At 37.6% G+C, this 5989-nt stretch overlaps 1 protein-coding gene across 1 annotated transcript in view; it reads right to left on the bottom strand.

The window, feature by feature from the left end:
* LOC122061620 (protein transport protein Sec24-like At4g32640) overlaps window positions 1-5989 on the bottom strand; it is a 34061-nt gene that overhangs the window by 20825 nt on the left and 7247 nt on the right. The gene's annotated exons all lie outside the window — the stretch shown is intronic.

The raw sequence follows: 5989 nt of genomic DNA, 5'->3' as shown, positions 1-5989 counted from the left end.
ACATTTGCCATTTGCACATTTAGACGCTACTACCGTACTATCAAGAGGATTAGCTGCCAAAGGTATCTATCCAGCAGTAGATCCATAAAGAAGGATATGTTGGTCTCCCACCAACTAGGATATGGCCTCTCACTGATCTCCACCTTGAAATCTCACCTAGGTTTGCTGTCTCTCACAGCATGGGTGTCTCTCACGCTCACACACATGCACAAAGCACTCATTCATGGCTATAAACTTGTGTGAGGCTAGGAAATGCCTCCCCCCTTATTTATAAATTTCCTTGTTACAAAAATACAAACTCCCCTACGCTAATGGAGAGAATTACAAAATATAAACTAAATAAAACTTACAAGGAAATAGAAACTCAAAATATAGAAATCTAATATTCTAAATGACTAAAAAACATAAGATAGAAACTAACTACTTAATCCCGTATAGGACTTAAATCCCTAACATTTGGGCTTATAAAATTGACCCATACAAGTATAAAGCCCATAGCCCATATAACCCATCGGACACTGAAAATTACACATATTAGTCCATTCTTGGTCCAGTTTGATGGTTTGGTTTGCTGCTGCCCTTCTTGTTTTTCTGAACTACATCGACCTGCATAGGAGTTGGGGTGCTGACGGTTACTGAATTTGGAAGGAGAGAAACGCAAGACTTTTCAATGGCCATGGGTCAGATGCTTCAGAAATCATTGATTACAGGTCGAACGCAAGGTGGCAACTTGGGCTAAGGCAGAAGAGGAGTTTTGAGACATTGCGGCTGAGCAGTTGGATAGTGATTGGTGGCCTTTGATTTTTTTCGAGGGAGGCAAGGCAGCATAGGGTAGCCTTACAGCAGCCACTTCCTGAATGCGTCCCAAAGCTGGATGTCGATGTATGCTCAATGGAGGAAACCTGGGCCATCAGGCATAGGGGGTGTATTCGGTTCAATGATGAGAAAGTTGGTGGGGTTTTCAATGGTCCAAATTGGGGAAGGCGACTCAACAGAGCAGAACTGATGGCTATCAAAGAGGGAACAGATTTCTTAAGTAACAAAGGGTGGTCTCCTGCAATTGTAGAGGCAATTCAACAAATGTAGTGAGCTGGATGAGGAATCCAGAAAAGAGACAATCGCAATATACACACCCCCTTTGTACAATTAGGATCTAATAGTCCAAAAGTGTCTTACCTTCCAATGCACTCTGAGAAGTGCAAATGGTATGGCTGATGGACTGGCAAAAGAAAAGATTGCTTGACTTGACCTAGGATTGGTGTTGGGAACGATTTTCCTTTGTGAGATGTGCTAATGGTTGTAGCATATTATATGACAATATGCCTTACTATGTACCCTTACTTGGATGTTGTAATTCTATTGGATTTATCTCTTTAAGGTGATCTAAGACTGGATGGGTGTATGCTCTGTATCACTATATTAAACCTTTCTCCTTTTTCAATCAATAAACATTTATAAAAAATAAAAAATATTTAAAAAATAAAAAATAAAACTAGAGCTCCTAGCAATTCTGCTAACATGTTCAGCACAGCCAACTACTTCACAAAAATGCAGGGAAAATAAACTCCAATTAACTTTCGAGACATTCCTCCTTAAAAGTGCAACTTACATTACATGAGAGTCATTATTCATCATAGTTGTCAAAGCGGCAACACGACTTCACAAAAATGCAGGGAAAATAAACTCCAATTAACTTCCGAGACATTCCTCCTTAAAAGTGCAACTTTCATGAGGGTCATTATTCATCATAGTTGTCAGAGCGGCAATGCAACCCAAGGCGGTGGAGAGGGGCCTAAGCGCTTAGGCAACCAAGTTGCCAAGGTTCAATAACTCGTTTCATTTTGGTGTTTCGGTGGCTCTAAAAACACCGAAATTTCACCGAAACAGTGTGCTTTTTTCCATATATTTCCCTTGGTCATTTTGGGGGGCTAATGGCTGAAGTGGCCGAAATTAGCAAAATGAGTAAAACGAAATGACTGAGATGGCCAAAATTTGGACCAAATAGTGCATTTTACGGGCCAAAATGATCAAAATTTCAATACGAAATGACAAAAATGACCGACATTATGTACTTTTGTGTTTTGTGTATGCCATTTGGTTTTGGTAAAAAAACAAAAAAAGAAATACCCAAGCTTTTGGCTAGATATAGCTAAGTTTTTGAACCATGCAAGTTGCCCAAGTGTTATTTTTTATTTGCCCTATTTTCTAAAATATTTAGTATGCTACACTACATATACCTTGTATCATCAAAAATCAACATTAAGCCACATCAAACCATCAAAAATCAACATTAAGTCACATCAAGTCATCAAAAATCAACATTTAGAGAAATGTTCTTGTTTTCTAATAAGTTTGACAGATCAAATAATTTTATTTTTACATGAGACATTTTGTATTAGGTAAAGCACAAAACGAAATGTTCTTGTTCTCTAATAAGTTTGACAAATCAAATAATTTTATTTTTACATGAGACATTTTTTATTAGGTAGAGTACAAAACCATCTCTCCAACAAGTCTCTAAGATTACTTAAATCAGAGTTGTAATGACAAATTTATGTTCCAATTAAACTTATCTTTAAATGCGTAAATGTTGTTAAAATCTCCTGAATGAAAATAATTTTATAAACATCAAAATAAAAGATTGTTCTATTGGGCTTTTGGTTTTTAGCAACGTTTTACCATGATAAATACAGAATTTTCAAAATTGAGAAAAACTCCAGTATTTGAAAGTTGAAAATCGCCCCTAAAACCAAAAAATCCAGTTTTTGTTCTTGGATGGGGGTTTGACTTTTTATCCCTTTGGAATTTGATTTTTAAACTATCTTTATTAGTTTCAAATAGGGGGTATTTGCTTATTTATAAATAATATCTTAAATAACTTTTGATATTTGATATAAATAAGTGTTGCGCTTTACAATAAGGCGACATGCACCCAAAAACCAACTAGGCCGCCTGGATGCCTAGTCATTGCCTAAGAAACGCCTTGACCAGGGTTTAAAGTATCGGTCTGTATCGTACCGTATCGGTATACAGACCGATACGATACATGGAATTCTTAAAACCCTTTTGTATCGATACATATCTTACGATACATACCAATAAGCACCGATACACCACCAACACACACCGATACGCATCGATACGTACCGATACTCAATGGATAATTCAAAATCAAAGTGAAATGTACGTTTCCATATGTATCAGTATGTATTGGTACGTATCGGTGTGTTTGGACCGATACACACTGATACGTAACGATACGGTCATAAAATAGCCAAGATGGATAATTTTTTAGAAAAACACAATTTTTTGAGGTGTTTTTGTTCCAAAGTTGCTGCCAACCATTTTTCTCTCTAATTAAAGTAGAAATCAAGATTGGGAACAAGGATTTTACATTTATGGGACAACTACAAACCTTGGATTCTTAGTGCGATACTCTCAATTTACTGTTTATGCATAATACATGTTATGTATAGCTTTTTTTAACTATTTTTCATGCAAAAGTGTATAAAAAAAAAGTGATACCTATCCATTTATGTGCGTATCTTTAGCGTATCTCCAATACAATGCGATACCCTCCGATACGTATCTTAATTTTGGCTGACCGATACGGCGACCGATACCGATACTTTAATTCTTGGCCTTGACAACTATGTTATTCATTAGCCAAAAGGCCCAAAACCAGATCTTCTAACTCAATAAACTTGACTGCAATTTTGTAGTGATTAGCACTTTGACTTCCCACCAGAAAAATATTCACAAGGAATTTTTTTTTTTTTTGGGGGGGGGTGGGGAGGAGATGATAAAAAATTCATTACCACAAAGGAGAAGAGGGGGGAGCCTAGAGGAGCAAGCCCAAAAGGAAATAACCTATTAGGATTGGGGAAACATCAACCAGGGGCCGGGGGATCCATAAGCAATGAAGAGGAAAGCAAGCACCAGGAAGCAACAATGAGCATGTTCTTTAGGGAGTTTCAAATAGAGCGATGCCTGAGGAGGCAAGCTTGGAGTTGACATCAAAGTAGATGGCTTTCCAAATCACAACATAAGTTTGGGAATTGGACATCCATCTACAAAGATTACGCTCCATCTAGATGTGGGAAATGGTAACATAAAAATCAAGTTTTCCAACAATGTCACAGATGGTAGAACCCCCAAAAGTCATATCAATCCAAATCCATTCCCTGCTAAAAGGAAGGATAGCTCTAGTGGATAGCCAAAAATTGTGAAGCACCCTTTTCCAAATAGAGGAGGAGAAGGGACAAGAAAAGAAAAGGTGGTTGATATCTTCAGTACCATTCCAACAAAACAAGAAGTAGGAGGAACCTGAATGTGACTATAAATAAGGATGCACTTGGTAGGAAGACAGTTAAAGATAGCGCGCTAGGTTGTAAAACTATGGTGAGGAATGTGGCCTTTGAACCAGATAATGTTGTGCCAAGGGATAAGGGGGATAGGAGATCGGATGTAATTCCAGGCAAAGACAGAAGAAGAGGAAAACGAACTCGAAGGAGAGGGAAGCCAAATAAACTTGTCATTTCTTCCGCGGAGGCCAGGAGGAAGGGGAGGGAGAGAGGACCAGATGTCGAGGAGGGGAGGGGGAGGATGAAGATGGGGCACCAGGAGCCATTGGAGATAATAGAGGAGACCCTTTGCAGATCTATTCAGCCCAGAGGAGTAGATAATCCTGGGGGTAAGAATAGAGGAGAGAATACCAAATGGATGCCAAGGAGCAAGCCAAAGAACAGTCGAGGATCCATTCCCAATGCTGATGGAGATGGCTCCGAGGGCAAGTGATCTAGAGGAAAGAATATTGCGCCAAACCCAGGATGAATCAGAAGAAGGAGAGACATACGATAGAGAAAAGGGAATGGAGGAAAGAAAATGCAAGGAATGAATTTACTCAAGCATTCTCAATGTTTTAAACATCAATTCTCTGTAGTTCTATTCCTCCAGGAAAATCACCACACAGAATAGACTGCAAAACAAAGGAAGAATTCTCTACCTTTTTTGCAGTGATGCATATGGATTTAATGCCATAACTCACAAAATCCATGTCATAACTGAAAGAGACTTCACATCTGAACAGAACAAGGAAACCTTTATGCACACCCTTCCAAACCCCCACTCCATATGAACTGGCAACTCCCAAGTATCCCAATTCCCATGTGAACTCAAAGTTGACCTCCAGAAAAGAAAACACTATCTGAATTAAAATGCCATCACCATTTACCTAGCAGTTACCCCTTCATGCATCATGACCACCTTTCCCTAAACAACTATTTCAGAACGAAAAGAATGAGCAGCCAAAGGAAAAAATTTATGTCCAAAACTAAAGTCCCATTTCTCGGAAAGGGAACTATTGTACCTACACTGTTTTACACAAGCTGAAGGTATCAACTATAACACAATAAGCCACCAAAGACATAACTCCATCCAAAAAAAAAATGTATATCAGATAAACTATAGGCCCATACATAGAATAAGATTTGCTATCTTGACTAGAAATCAGAATTTGAAAAGTTCTAAAAATGCAATCAATAAGAGAGTCAAGAATAGGATAAGATAAGGTACTGTTTATGATAAAAATCTTGTAAAAATATTATACAAATGTGTTAAGTAAAGTTTCATGATTTTAAACATACCTAGTCAATTAGACTAAAACTTCCTTAATAAACATCTTTAATCATGAGTCTCTTGACTCCTGCCACTTTGTACTATAGCAACTATCATTACTATTACTAAAACTACCATCCTTGATTTTGTTGAGAACAGGAACATTTCGTTAATTGTGCAATAAAACCAAGAAGGAAGTGGGGCAAAAAAAAAAAGCTTTTTACTACTATTACAATCGTAGTTCTTGTTTTTATTCATTGCAGCTTTCAATATTGTCAAGCAATCAAAAAGCGAAAATAAATGACAAATGCTTATGATGCACATTCTACCAAGGTCAAAAATTTTTGAATTCCAAGGGATTTTGAACCAACCC

Source organism: Macadamia integrifolia, chromosome 14 (genome assembly GCF_013358625.1).
Source record: "Macadamia integrifolia cultivar HAES 741 chromosome 14, SCU_Mint_v3, whole genome shotgun sequence".
Taxonomy (NCBI): domain Eukaryota; kingdom Viridiplantae; phylum Streptophyta; class Magnoliopsida; order Proteales; family Proteaceae; genus Macadamia; species Macadamia integrifolia.
This window is presented reverse-complemented; position numbering and strand designations above follow the sequence as displayed.